Genomic DNA, 16,258 nt, shown 5'->3' with positions numbered 1-16,258 from the left:
TTTGAAATGATTTTTCAAAGATTTTGAAATTATTTAAAATGATTTTGAAATTAAGTTTTGAAAAGATTTTTAAATAATTTTGAAATTCATTTGAAAAGATTTTTAAATAATTTTGAAATTCATTTGAAAAGATTTTTAAATAAATTTGAAATTCATTTTGAAAAGATTTTTCAAATAAATCTTGAAATTCATTTTGAAAAGATTTTTCAAATAAATTTTTAAAAAAAAATTGAGTTTTGAATTGATTATCAGTTTGATTTTAATTACTTAGTCATCTCACCCGATCTAAATTTTCAATCAGGGAATCCTATAATTGTTGTGAGATGAATTGAGGTTCTATTTAAGGGTTTGGTTTAACTTTGTATTAGATTCAGGTTTAGCTTTGGGTTCAACAAGTAAGCATTCTTTGGATAAACTTCTGGGCTATGGTGAGTCTCGAGGAACTCATTAAAGTAACCATGCCTTCGAGGTTTTCCAAATAGTCCTACCCATTGAACTTAATACTAAACCTTGGTCTAACTAGTTAGGATCCATTTAAGGGTAGCTTCGGTCAGTTCCACTTGGCCAAATGCACCAGGTCGAAGCCATATCTTCCTAGACATGCGATGCCCAAGCTTCCCTAACGTACTATCATCCAAAAACTTCACCAGTACCGTGGGTCAAGTTAAACCTCGCCCATTTATCTAACCTTAATTACCCTGCCGGGTAGTCTACTCTTGTTTACCCATTCCGGGTAGATTAAGTTCGGTTACCCAGTCGGGTAATTTAGTTGGGGGTGCCAGCTATTCTGGATCCTCCTTCTATTGACTTTTGAATTTTAATTTAATTTTAAATTTTGAATTTGTAATTTGTAATTTGAATTTTGAATTTAATTTCGAATTTTGAATTTTTAAATTTTAATTTAATTTAGAATTTAGAATTTTATAATTTTATTTTTGAATTTAATTTCGAATTTTTTAATTTGAATTTTTTAATTTGAATTTTGAATTAAGTTGGTTTGATTAATATCGTTTTTCTATTTTGCTCCCCCTGGATCATGGCCTCGATATGGTCTATCGAGGTAGTGTATTTGATCCTTCGGAACCCAGTATTGGCCAAGTCCAATTTGATTGATCAATTTGGACTTTGGGACCCATGCTTGTGTTGGAGTGTATACTGAAAGCCTAAACTTTTGTAAACATTTGTCTTGAATAAATAATCACATTTGGTCAAATCATCTACATTTGTTTGTAGTTGTTCAATTAATTTATACTGTAAATAACATAGCATGTGGTGTCATATGCAGAAGATAATGTTATCAGTATCTTATAAATTATAAACAGTAGCTCACGATCAAAATGGAAAGGAACAAACCATTAGAAGGTCGTAGTGTAATTAGGTATCAGTTTATCTTGACTGTATAATTACACTAGTACACTTAGAGTGTATTGAGTAGGACCATTTGAGGTCGTTTCTTTTATACTGATTTTATAAAGAAACAAAGACCTCGGTTATTATGGAAGTGTGTGCTCTTAATCCTAATATAATAACAAGCACATATATTTGATATTTATTTCTTTAATTTATCAATGGGTGAGATTTAGTTCGATGAATCAATAAGCCCGATAAGTTGGGAAATGGTATCACTTATAGTGTGTGTTGTTGATTATAGAAGGAAACTGTGTCCTAGAGATACTAGGTTGATAATGTCCCCAAGAGGAGCTCATAAGGATTGTCATGTTAAACCCTGCAGGTGGACTTAGTCCGACATGACGATAAGGTTGAGTGGTACTACTCTTGGACTAAGATATTAATTAAATGAGTTGTCAGTAACTCACTTAATTAGTGGACATTCGATATCTTAAACACAGGGAGACTAACACACTTATAATAAGAAGGAGCCCAAAAATGTAATTTGGGATTGGTGCGGTAGTTCAATGATAGTTCTCTAGTGGAATGAATTATCATTGATAAAAATAAGTTGTGTGTTCAGGGCGAACACGGGATGCTTAATTTTATGGGGAGTCCAAAACCAATTCCTCCTCTCGGTCCCTATCGTAGCCTCTTATTTATAGAGTTCTATACCCACCTATACCCACCTTCATACCCACCCAGTAGGGGCCGGCCAAGCTATCTTGAGGAACAAGCTAGGGCCGGCAATTAGATGGGTGGTCGGCCCTACCTTGAACCCAAGCTAGTAGGGCCGGCCAAAATAAATTAAAAAGAATTTTAATTTTAATTTTTATTATGTGGAAGAAATAATTTATTAAAGAGAATTTAAATTAAATTATCTCTCTTGTAAAATTTACAAAAGATTAAAGAAAGAGATTAGATCTCTTTCCTTATTTGTAGATTGGTGAGATATTTTATTTTCTCTTTAAAAATTATTCACATGTTGTAAAATTAAAATTATAGAAATTTCTTTTATTAACCATGTAGAGATTTTTAAAGAGAAATTTTAATTTTAAAATTTCCGGAAACAAATTAGGAAGTTTTAATTGTTGATTGAAACTTGTTCAATTTGTTCTCCAATGATGTGGCCGGCCAATGTAGATTTAATTGGGAAATTTTATTTTGTTTTTCTCAATTAAATCATGTCAAGGAAATTGAGGAAATTTTATTGTAATTAAATTTCCTAATTTGCCTAGGCCAAGGAATATAAAAGAAGGGGTGAGGGTGCCTTCAAAAAACACAACATCTATTATTTCTCTCCCTCTTTTGTTCCTTGGTGTGGTCGGCCATCCTCTCCCTCTTTTCCTCTTGTGGTGGCCGAACCTCTCTCTCCCCCTTGGAGCTCTTGTGGTGGCCGGATACTACTTGGAGAAGAAGAAGAAGAAGAGAAAGCTAGCATCTCTTAGAGCTTGGTTAGTATTTTGGTTTTTCTCCTTGGTGAAGTTTTCCTATGTGGCCGAACCTTGCTTGGAGGAGAAGAAGGTGGTTGGTGGTTTCTCATCTCGGTAGATCATTGCCCACACAACGTCCGAGGTTAGAAGAGGAATACGGTAGAAGATCAAGAGGTTTTTCTACAAGGTATAACTAGTAATTTTTATTTCTGCATCATGCTAGTTATTTATGGAAATAATACTAAATACAAGAGGCTTACGTTCTAGAATTTCGAATATGTTTTTTCGATGCTGTGTTCTTTTGTTTTTTCTTTTCCTTGTGATTTGATTGTTCTCTTTGGTTAATCTAAAGTTATTTTAGGAAATTAAATATTAACTTTCTATAAAAGGTTTTGTCTAGTCGGTGGTGGTTGCTCCCATATCCAAGAAGGTCATGTGCCTCGCCACGTCAGTACTGGGAACCAATTATGGAAATTAATATTTAATGGAATTAATAACTTAAGGAGACTTGGGTCGAACGTGTAAAGTTCCGCAGGAGATCCAAGTCAAAACCTAAAAGAACAAATAGATTAAGTTTTGGATCAAACGTGTTAAGTTCCGCAGGCGATCCAAAATTTAATTTAAAAGAACACATGGTAGCTAGGAAAAGGTTCAGACCTTTGTACAAAATTTTTGTACAGTGGAACCTATAGGTTTTCCGAGTAGCAACCAACAGCTTGGACTACCTTTACATTATTTCTATTAACTAATGATAAATACGATTTGTATTTCGTTTTGGTCTTAAATCCAAGTCCGGCTTTGTTGTAAACGGCTCGCTGTTTTCCAAGAATCAGATCCAGATTCTTGGAACCCAAGGTGAACCGTTCCAACGTGTTCTTGAGTTCTTTAATTTGAGCTTTCAGATTGGAATTTTCTGCCTCAATTTGTTGGACTTGAGTTGAACTTCCAATTTGAACTGACTCAGTTAAAGAACTCGAGTCAGTCGCTTCCTTAAGGGTTGTTACCTCCTTTTGGAGCGACTTAACCCGAACGTTGGATTTAGCCAACTTCTTAAGCAAGTATGGAATTAAATTTTGCGAGTCATCTAAGCTAATACTAGACATTAAAGCACTTACAGTGGTTTTGGGTCCTTCTGAAACGGATACGGATCCGTGGCTTCGCTCGGACTCGGTGTCTGATTCGCTCTCGATTTCTGAATCGGACTCGAACTCGGACTCTGTTTCAACAACATGTGCTAGTACTGGTAGAGCGAGGAGGCTTGCTTGTTCTTCTTCATCGGATTCAGATTCGTCTGATGACTCGAACCATGTTGCCTTTAACACTTTCTTCGTATTTTTCTTTCTAGCTTCCTCTGTCTTGCTTGTACCTGCAACCAATGTAATACCTTCCTCGACCGAAGTAGTATCATATTGTTCATCTAATTTAAATAAATCGTCTATTAAATTATGCTTACTTACTTCGGTACCTTCGTGTAACTGAATCAGATTCTCCCACAGCTGGGCCGGCGCGATTCAGCTCCTTATTCGTTAAGCCACACTGAAGTGTATACGTTGCTTTTGCGTTTGCTTCTACCTTTTTGATAAGGTTCGCGTCCCAGTTCTCGAACGGTAGTGGCATGCCAGCGCCGTCAGTTGGTATTTCGAGCCCGGTCTTGGTGATCATCCAGACATCGAACTCGGTTTGTAGGTACGACTCCATTCGGCCTTTCCAGTAGCCGAAGTCTTCGCCGGAGAAGAGCGGTGGTCGAGTGGTGCTATAGCCTTCTTGGAGAGCCATTGAATCTTGCACGAAAAAATGAGCAAAAATCTTGTCCCAGGACTTAATCCTGGATTAGTAGTGTGGTAGAAGGATAGAAAAAGAAATTTATGAGTTTCAAGAAAAAATAATAAAATAATAATAAAATATTATTAAAAAAATATTTAAAAATATTATTTCAAATTTTGTCAAATTCAATATTTTATCAATACTAATAAATCGTGAAAGGATGAAAATGTATTTTTCGAAAATAATTTTGGAGGGAAAAAACGAAAGGGGGGGGAAATAATTTTACCCTATAAACACGACAAAGCCACAAAAAAACTTGAATGGTGGTTGCACCAGTTCAAAGCGACCCCGCTCTGATACCAATTGTTGGATCGAGAAGCGCTAGAGGGGGGTGAATAGCGCTCGTGGCTATTTCGTTCGATTATCGAAAAACTATCGGAGTTAAAACGTGCAGCGGAATAAGCAGAAATAAAATAAAGAGACAACACAAAGAGACAGGTCGATTTTACTTCGTTCGGAGCCTAAGTCGACTCCTACTCGAAGGCCCGCGATCCTTGATCGCTTCCGGTGGGCAACAACTATAAGCTCGTTAAAAGATTACAATTATGAATACAAATAAAAGCTATCAAAAATTATACCGACAACAAGAAATGCTAATTCTGAAGCTTCGGGTCGTCGGGTACTTGTAGTAGCACTTTGGAGCGTCTTTTAGAGCAGCGTGTTGATGAAAGATCACTTAGAATTCGTTCTCTCTAGAAGCTGCACCTCAACCCTCCTTTTATATGCGGTTCCGGGCGCCTGGATCCCTTCCGGGCGCCTGGAGTGTGACGTGGCCAACCAACCAGGATGCTCCACGTGGCGAAGTCGCGCAGGGGATAGAATTTGGTTCCGGGCGCCCGGACAGCTTTTTTCCAGCAGGTTCCTCACCTGCAAACAAAGGTTAGTCCGAGCAAAATACCCTACAAGACAATGTTAGAATATGATAAAACACAGTAAGTAATAATTGACAGTCTTCGGACTGTCCGAGTCTGACTTTGAATTTCCTTCCGGAAACCCTAGGTCGACCCGACGCCTACTGTTCCCTCTGCGGGGAACGCGTCCTCACCTACTCCACTCAGGAGATTACCTGTTGCCATTCGATCCTCCAGATCGACTGGACTTTTGCTCAGCACTCGATGCTTCCGGACTTTCTGCTGGACATCCGCTTCCCCGGCTAGTCCAGTCTTTCACCTGGTTCGCGACACCAGGACTTTTCACCTAGGGTTACCACCCCCTAGGACTTTTGCCTGAAGCCATCGACCTGCCAAGACTTTCCGGATAGGGTTACCACCCCCTAGGGTTTTCCCTTTGCCTAACCGCAGCTAGGACTTTTCTCCACCTAGGGTTACCACCCCCTAAGGTTTTCACCTGCCTAACCGCAGTTAGGACTTTCCTGAAATACTCATTCAACATGTTAGATAACAGAGAATCTTAACTTTGAATCCCTTTGCCATTATCAAAACTTAGGTTCGATCGTCGGATGCTTCCTGCACCAACATTATATAGTCTTCTTCTAAAAACTGGGCATTGGTGCTAACAATGACCTTCTGGTCTTTAGGACTATAAAATAAACCACCTTTCGTTCCTTTGGGATATCCTACAAACACACGAACTTCTGTACGGGATTCTAACTTATCAGCATCTGGTTTCAGCACATGTGCTGGACTACCCCAAATCCGAATATGTCTTAGACTGGGTTTTCGTCCATTCCACAATTCTATGGGAGTAGAAGAAACTGATTTAGAAGGTACTAAGTTCAGAACATACACTGCTGTTTCCAGAGCATATCCCCAAAACGAATTTGGTAATTCTGAATAACTCATCATCAATCTAACCATCTCCATAAGAGTCCTATTCCTTCGTTCTGCTACACCATTCTGTTGGGGTGTTCCAGGTGCAAACAATTGGGATTGAATCCCGGCCTCTGATAAGTAATTCCTAAACTCTCCTAAGAGGTATTCGTCACCACGATCAGATCGTAGTGTCTTGATACTTTTACCTAATCGTTTCTCCACATCAGCCTTGTATTCTTTGAACTTATCAAAGCACTCAGACTTGTGGCGCATTAGGTAAATATATCCGTATCTTGAATAATCATCTATAAAAGAGACAAAATATTCAAAACCACCTCTTGCCTGGACAGACATAGGACCACACAAATCAGAATGAACCAATTCCAACACTTCTTTGGCTCTATACCCCTTGGCCTTGAATGGCCTCTTGGTCATTTTACCTTCCAAGCAAGATTCACAAGTTGAAAAATTTTTCAACTCTAATGAACCCAAAAGTCCATCGGCTATTAGCCTCTGAATCCTACTTAAGTTAATATGACCAAGCCTTAGATGCCAAAGATATGCTTGGTTCATTTCCGAAGGTTCTTTTCTTTTATTTGAGTTAGAAGATGAGTTATAAATTTCCATGTTTTGCTTTGTGGAAGAAATTGGATTTAAAGTATACAAATTACCAACTAATGTACCAGAACAGATAATCACTTTATTTCTCTTATCGTTACTGAAAGAAACTGAATATCCATCTAAAAATAGTTTAGAAACTGAAATTAAATTCTTTCTAAAACTGGGTACATAAAGACAATTTCTTAAAACCAAATTCCTATTTCTACTAAAAGATAAGTAGACGTCTCCCACTGCAACAGCTGCCACCTTAGTAGTAATTTCTCCTTCAGATAGTCGTCGGGTTTCCTGGAACCCCTGCAAGGAATTGCAGACATGATCAGTGGCTCCCGTATCTACACACCAGGTGCTGGTAGATAACACCGCTAAACATGTTTCAACAACTAGAGCATGAGATATACCTTTGTTTTGGTTCCTACGAGGACAGTCCGCCTTCCAATGTCCTGCCTGCTTGCAGATGAAGCACTTGCCCTTCGGCTTCTTCACTCCAGCTTTAAATCCCGTACTCTTCACTTTCTTTGCTGAACCGACTTGTTTCTTCTTCTTCTTTCCTCTCGGTTTAGAAGTAGAACCATTTTCAGCATAGTGAATTTGAGCATTGTGACGAAATAATCCTTCTGCTGCTTGAAGTTTTGTCAGTAGTTCTGCTAATGAATAAGTCCTCTTATTCATATTATAGTTCAGGCGAAACTGCTCAAAACTTCTTGGTAGCGTTTGGAGGATCATATCGATCTGGGTTTCCCCATCAATTTCTCCTCCAAGGATCTGTATCTCGTTCAGATAAGCCATCATCTTTAGGATATGATCTCTCACAGGAGTACCCTCTTGCATGGTGGCTGTCATTATCTTTCTCATGACTTCTTGCCTAGAAGCCCTATCCTGATGACCAAAGAGTTCTTTGAGATTGTTCATAATATCATAAGCTGTCGGTAAATTTTGATGCTGATGTTGCAATACATTTGACATTGAAGCCAAAATGTAACACCGCGCCATCTCATCAGCTTTTACCCATTTCCTATGATATTCAATCTCCTCTTGGGTTGATTCACCAGTAGGTGCTTCAGGGCAAGCCTCAGTTAGTACAAATTTATAGCCCTCAGCAGTAAGAACAATGTCTAGGTTTCTTTTCCAATCTATGTAATTTGGTCCAGTAAGTCTATTCTGTTGAAGTATGATGGACAGTGGATTGAAAGTCATCCTAAGAATCACAAATAACTTTTGGTCAGAACTCTAAATTTTGAATAATATTGATTCCTCAAACAATACTATTTTAAATTAACCAACACCTTAAAACACCGTGAATTTTGTATGCCACGTTAGTGTGGACGTATACAAATTCAATATTTGTAAAAGGAGGGTTTTAACCCATTGATTTTATTATCTTGTCAACCTAACTTTTTGACAAATAAAATTAATAGTTGGTGTCTTTTGGTCACACAAATAATAGCAGTGATTCCGATGGGGAGGATACTATTAGATGTGTCTAAGTGTATACCATTACTTGACACTAAGTCCATTAATAAGATTATGCCCCTTCCGTTGGGGAAGATCACACGCTCTTAATTAACTTCCTATAGTCATCCAAAATTGGAAGTCTATTCTAGTGATCCACAAACAAGCTCATCCGTTATGGAGGAAGGCACTCAGAGCCAACGCGTTTGCATCACTTACAAACCAGTAATGGAGACCATGGGATTTACTTAAAAATCCCTCTCTCACTTAGTTATTTATAAATGAGGAATTTTAACTATGCTAGCCTACTAAACATGTAAACTAACATACACACACAACACAATATAAAAGCAATAAATAGAAAATCTAATTTTCAACTATTATGGCTTTTATCTCTAGTTGTCCTCCGTGTGTTGTCATCCCAAGCTGCTGCCATATTTGGCCACCGCCACCGGGTCTAGCTGTCGCATCCATCTTGCTCCGCTGCGCCTCTGGTCCTTAGAAGGTTCCACGCTTTGCAAGATTCGATCCGCGACATAAATAGAATTTTACATTTTTGATCCTATATTCCATAAAAGGAATATACATGTATCTAGATCAAAAATAAAATCCTAATAAAACTAAATACAGCTCCTGCTGTATTTTTAATACAATCATGCACACACATATAAATGCTCTTGACATGTCCAAGGGTCCAATCACACACATAATAACTAAAAGCCATAATAGTTGGATCCTGCATCCACAAAGTTAGCACATCCTACTATTATCCTGCCTAAATTATGAATGACATGTGCATAATTAAACTAATACAAAATACACAGAGGCAAAACCCTAGCTCTGATACCAATTGTTGGTTGCTACTCGGAAAACCTAAAGGTTCCACTGTACAAAAATTTTGTACAAAGGTCTGAACCTTTTCCTAGCTACCATGTGTTCTTTTAAATTAAATTTTGGATCGCCTGCGGAACTTAACACGTTTGATCCAAAACTTAATCTATTCGTTCTTTTAGGTTTTGACTTGGGTCTCCTGCAGAACTTAACACGTTCGACCCAAATCACCTTAAGTTATTAATTCCATTAAATATTAATTTCCATAATTGGTTCCCAGTACAGACGTGGCGAGGCACATGACCTTCTTGGATATGGGAGCAACCACCACCGACTAGACAAAACCTTTTATAGAAATCTAATATTTAATTTCCAAAAATAACTTTAGGTTAACCAAAAAGAACAATCAAATCACAAGGGGAAAAAAAACAAAAGAACACAGCATCGAAAAAACATATTCGAAATTCTAGAACGTAAGCCTCTTGTATTTAGTATTATTTCCATAAATAACTAGCATGATGCGGAAAGGAAAAATTACTAGTTATACCTTCTAGAAAGACCTCTTGATCTTCTACCGTATTCCTCTTCTAACCTCAGACGTTGTGTGTGCAACGATCTTCCGAGATAAGAAACCACCAACCACCTTCTTCTCCTCCTAGCTAGGTTCGGCCAACAATAAGGAAGCTTCACCAAGGAAGAAGATCAAAACACCAACCAAGCTCCAAGAGATGCTAGCTTTCTCTCCTTCTTCTTCTTCTTCTCCAAGTAGTATCCGGCCACTACAAGAGCTCCAAGGGGAGAGAGAGGTTCGGCCACCACAAGAGGAAGAGAGGGAGAGGATGATGGCCGGCCACACCAAGGAACAAAAGAAGGAGAGAAATAATAGAGTTTGTGTCTCATGAAGGCACCCTCACCCTTCTTTTATATTCCTTGGCCTAAGCAAATTAGGAAATTTAATTACAATAAAATTTTCTTAATTTCCTTGACATGATTTAATTGAGAAAAATAAAATAAAATTTCCCCAATTAAATTCTAATGGCCGGCCACATCATGAAATCAAATTAGACAAATTTCAATCAACAATTAAAACTTCCTAATTTGTTTCCAGAAATTTTAAAATTAAAATTTCTCTTCAAAATCTCTTCATAGTTGATAAAAAGAAATTTCCATAATTTTAATTTTACAACATGTGAATAATTTTTAAAGAGAAAATAAAATATCTCACCAATCTACAAATAAGGAAAGAAATCTAATCTCTTTCTTTAATCTTTTGTAGATCTTTTACAAGAGAGATAATTTAATTTTAATTCTCTTTAATAAATTATAAATTATTTTTTAATTTAATTTGGTCGGCCCCCTCTAGCTTGGGTTCAAGCTAGGGCCGGCCACCCCAATTTATACCTAGGCTGGCCCTAGCTTGGTTCCCAAGCTAGCTTGGCCGGCCCCCTTTGGGTGGGTATAGAAAGTGGGTATAGGTGGGTATAGTACTCTATAAATAAGAGGCTACGATAGGGACCGAGAGGAGGAATTGGTTTTGGTCTCCCGATAAAATTAAGCATCCCGTGTTCGCCCCGAACACACAACTTAATTTTATCAATAATAATTCATTCCACTAGAGAATTATTATTGAACTACCGCACCAATCCCAAATTACATTTTTGGGCTCCTTCTTATTATGAGTGTGTTAGTCTCCCTGTGTTTAAAATATCAAATGTCCACTAATTAAGTGAGTTACTGACAACTCATTTAATTAATATCTTAGTCCAAGAGTTGTACCACTCAACCTTATCATCATGTCGGACTAGGTCCACCTGCAGGGTTTAACATGACAATCCTTATGAGCTCCTCTTGAGGACATTATCAACCTAGTATCTCTAGGACATAGTTTCCTTCTATAATCAACAACACACACTATAAGTGATACCATTTCCCAACTTATCGGGCTTATTGATTCATCGAATTAAATCTCACCCATTGATAAATTAAAGAAATAAATATCAAATATATGTGCTTGTTATTATATTAGGATTAAGAGCACACACTTCCATAATAACCGAGGTCTTTGTTTCTTTATAAAGTCAGTATAAAAGAAACGACTTCAAATGGTCCTACTCAATACACTCTAAGTGTACTAGTGTAATTATACACTCAAGATAAACTGATACCTAATTACATTACGACCTTCTAATGGTTTATTCCTTTCCATTTTGGTCGTGAGCTACTGTTTATAATTTATAAGGTACTGATAACATCATCTTCTGCATGTGGCACCACATACTATGTTATCTACAGTATAAATTAATTGAACAACTACAACTAAATGTAGACAATTTGACCAAATGTAATTCTTTATTCATAATGAATGTTTACAAAGCTTAGGCTTTCAGTATACACTCCAACATCTCCAACTTTATCTTCAACCGGGAACTTAATTTTCTGGCAGAAGGTGGAGACGGCCGCTCGGAACTCACTGAGCGCTGGTCGCCCCAGGATAACATTGTATACTGAGGGAGAGTCGACCACGACGAAGTTGGCAGTCCGCGTCCTTCTGAGCGGCTCTTCTCCCAACGAAATAGCCAGTCGGACCTGTCCGACCAGTAGAACTTCATTGCCCGTAAACCCGTATAGGGGGGTTGTCATGGGCAGCAACTCAGCTCGATCAATTTGTAGTTGGTCGAAGGCCTTTTTAAATATAATGTTGACCGAGCTACCTGTATCGATGAAAATACGGTGAATAGTATAGTTAGCTATTACCACTTTGATGATGAGGGCGTCGTCATGTGGCACTTCGACTCCCTCAAGGTCCCTGGGCCTGAAGCTGATTTCGGGCGGAGCTGCCTGACACTCGCCTTCCTTGCTCTATTGGAGTCACCTCCGGTCGGTCCGCCAGCGATGATGTTGATTTCGCCTCGGGACGTGTTGCTTCTATTTTCTTCCTCCCGTGTGGACGGCCTAGGCTGCTCCTTAGATACCCGGGGATTGTCCTCGTGCCTCTGAGGATGATACCGCTCGGGAGACTTTCTGGATATCCACCGACCAGCTTCATGGTGTTGCTGTCGCCTGTCGGATGAGGGCGATCGACGGCGGCCACTCCGGGGAGCGGGGTGGGCGATCATGAGAAGGCTTCGGCAATCTCGCGTGTTATGCGTGTCGGTCCGGTGGAACGAGCAAAACATGGGGGTCCATACCTTCTTTTTTGGTTTGGGCCGCTCGGCGGATACCTCTTGGATGGCATGGGACCTTGCATGTTGATGAGGGTGGGCTGCTTCAGCTCGCGGTCCTCTGGGCGGCTGGTGGCCAGTGAGCGGCTTCCGCTCGGCAGGGGCTTGCCGCTCAGTTGGAGCTTCTTTTCTTCGGGTTGTCTGTGCTTCCTCCACATTAATGTACTCATTGGCCTGGTGTAACATATGATCATAGTCTCGGGGCGGCTTTCGAATAAGTGAACGGAAGAAGTCACCGTCCACGAGGCCTTGCGTGAACGCATTCATCATTGTTTCTGAGGTGGCCGTTGGAATATCCATGGCCACCCGGTTGAATCGTTGGATGTAAGCTCGGAGCGACTCCCTGGGCTCTTGCTTGATGGCAAATAGACTGACACTGGTCTTCTGGTAACGCCGACTGCTTGCAAAATGGTGGAGAAAGGCCGTGCGGAATTCCTTGAAACTTGTAATGGATCCGTCCAGCAGCCTCCGGAACCATCGTTGCGCCGATCCTGAGAGGGTGGTAAGGAACACCTGGCATTTCACTCCATCTGTGTATTGATGTAGTGTAGCTGTGTTGTCGAACTTACCTAGATGGTCGTCCAAGTCGGTGGTTCCGTTGTATTCCCCGATCGCCGGGGGCACATAATGCTTTGGCAGAGGGTCCCGCGGGATGGCCTCTGAAAACTGTCGGTTGATCCGCTCGGGGGAGGCGTCCGTTCGGGGAGCCTTGCCTTTTCTGTAGTCTCGCCGGGGCGCCTCGTCGGATGAAGATCCTCGATCAAGGTTGGTTGGTGCGACTTCAGGAGGCGTACGGAATAGGGCCCGATGAAATGGAACTGGGGCAGGCGGTGCTTCCGCTCGGCCTCCTGACGCTGACGTCGCTTGTTGCTCTAATCGCTCGGCTTGCGCCTTCTGTTTCTGTTGCTCCACGAACTTAGCTGCTCTTGCCTCGATTAGAGCATCGAGCTCCTCCTGGGAGAGCATCACGGTGTGAGGTCGTCCAGCTTCGTCCATCTATTCCGCTCGGATGCAGGTGCGTTCCCACAGACGGCGCCAATTTAATCCTGTCCGAACGCTGAGTCGACGGACGCTGGGGATGTGGCGCTCTTCCCACTGATGATGTGGATCTCCGACCGGCCGTATGGATCTCCGGCGAACCTGCAAGGAAGTCGAGCCGGGGAGAGGTTCCCGGCGACGACCCTCCGACGCTCAAGTCAAGCAAGAGGAAAACGATGAAGTGGCTCCAAAGATGAGAGATCGCGTACCTCCGATGAAGTTTGTGGGCTCTTATATAGAGCTCTAGCGAGGCTTGTGCACACATGTCGAGGCGTACACGTGTCCTTTACCATACCTCAGTATGGGCTTACCAGAGGAGCATGCTTGACACCATACTGCTACAGTCCGAGCACCTTTCTGATAGAACAGCAGAACATTCCGTCGTAGGATTCTGCGTATGGCTTGGTCGTCGAACATGCCTGTTGTCAGAAGATGTTCCTCAATGTCCCCTTGTCCTTGTCTCCTTTTTTCCCCCGAGCCGAGCGTCCATCTGCTCGGCAGGCATCGGTCCGACCGGGCGTAGGTATCGGTCCGACTGGGAAGATTTCACTCCATCGCGTGCTCGGCTGAAACTGTTCCTTCACAACATTGCTGCTTTATGCCTCGGCCGAGCGGGCTACCCGCTCGGCCCGGCGACCTTGTTAACCATGAGCGTCGGAAACCCGACTCCCCGTCGGGTTGTCTTTGATTCCGCCCGGACCCGTTCGGCCGATCGGATGGACCTCATGTTGACCCTTTTGACTTCTGACACGTAGGCTCCCCACAAAGGGGGTCCCCCGTCCTTACTGTCGGATTAGATGGTAAGGCGTTTTAAAAAATTATTTTAATCAAGAAAAATTGACCATCCGCAGGGTAGAAAGAAAAGGACAATCAGATGATACCACTGCAAAGAAGAAGAGCACATTAAGGACAACTATCCTAATCTAAGGATCAAGGATAAGGACAAAGGAAATAAGTCTATCCAAATGAACAAGTACAAGACTTTAAAGGCGACGTGGGACGAAACATCGTCCGATTCGGAAGTTAAGGCTTTCTTCGGGCTTACATTGATGGCAAGTCATCAAGATGAATATGAAGAAAGCCCTTCCGAAATGAGCATCGATGAAGGGGGAGCGGCATCAGAAGAAAGCAGCAGTTCAGGGGGAGCCACGGATAACGAGATCGACAAGGTAAGTCAGGTACTATTTCTTCCTCCCGATAAAATGTTTAAATTCATTAAATTATTATCTAAAGATTGTTACAAATTAGAAAAAGAAATTAAAGAATTAAAAGTAATTCTAGCAAAATCTTGTCCATTAGAAGATTTTGATAAATTAAAGATAGAAAATGACAATTTACAAAAAGAAATAAAAAAATTGAAAAATCATACATGCACATATAGTACAAGTTTTAGAAAATATAATTTGAACTGGTATTTTAAATATCACAAAGAGAAAATTAGGAAAATTTCAAAGAAATATGTTCCTAAAAAATATTTAATTAATCAAGTTGGTTGGAACCTATATTGGGTTCCAAAGTCTTGTTTAACTTGAACTTTAATTTTACTTACCGCTTTCAGCGAGAAAATTAGACGTTTAATTTCCTTATGCGACTTTGTCTAGAAAGTGGTTGATGATCCAATAACCAAGAAGGCCTAGTGTCTCGCCACAACCTGGAAGCTAAATATTGAAATAAAATGTTTAATTAACTAACTATTAGAGCATTAAAATTTAAATTAGATAATATTTTAAATAGTTACTCAATTTAAAAAAAATATATGTAAATTTGTCTAACTTAGAAAAATTTATCATTTTTAGTTTTAAGCTATTTTACAAACTTTGCTTTGCACAAAATTTTTTTTAAACTTAGAATATTTTTTTCTTCTACTAGAAATTTTCTTATTTAAAATTTTTTAAGACTTAAAGTTTTTTTTAAGTAGTAGATTTACTTTACAAAATTAGTTTTTTTTTTAATTTGTTTAACTAAGGAATTTATCGTTTCTCAAAAATAAAATTTACTTAGAATTCATTTTTGCATTTTTAGTGCTATCAAAATTATTATTTTTAGAAAAATCTTGATAAGTTTTTTCAAAATTGTTTGAAAATCAGAATTACTTTTAGATTTTTTTGGTACTCCATTTTTTATGTGATCAAAGGGGGAGAAGAAAAAAATTAAGTGTAGGGGGAGGTAGCTTAAAATTAAATTTCCTACTTTTTGTGTTTTATTGCAAAATTTATTTTTGTTTTAACTTTATTTGTTTACTCTAGCTTAACTTAGGTTACTCACATCAAAAAGAGAGAGATTGTTGAAACTCCAAGATTATTTTGATGTGATCAAATAAGTTAAGTTAGGTCCTATTGGTTTTAATCCTTGTGTCTAAGTGTGTAGGAGCTTAGGAGCACATGAAGTCGAGTGGAAGACGTGGCTAGCGAGAAGGACGACACGGGAGAGAGCCGATAGGCTCGGTGCGTCTGAGGGACGAGGTGTCGCGGAAGAGTATATCGGTGGATGAGAAGAACATATGCGACGTTCGAGGGACGAGAAGCCGAAGCGAAAGTCTGCCCGAGGAGAAGGCTCAAATTGGGTTCGGGTGAGCCTTATTTCGGTTGGCCGAAATCACCCAAGCGAGCAAAGTCGGAGCATAAGATCCGGACCGAGACGAGCAGCACTAGAGCAGAAGGCCCGGATAGAATAAGTCAAC

Source organism: Zingiber officinale, chromosome 2A (genome assembly GCF_018446385.1).
Source record: "Zingiber officinale cultivar Zhangliang chromosome 2A, Zo_v1.1, whole genome shotgun sequence".
NCBI classification, from domain to species: Eukaryota; Viridiplantae; Streptophyta; class Magnoliopsida; order Zingiberales; family Zingiberaceae; genus Zingiber; species Zingiber officinale.
Note: the sequence above shows the minus strand (reverse complement) of the source record.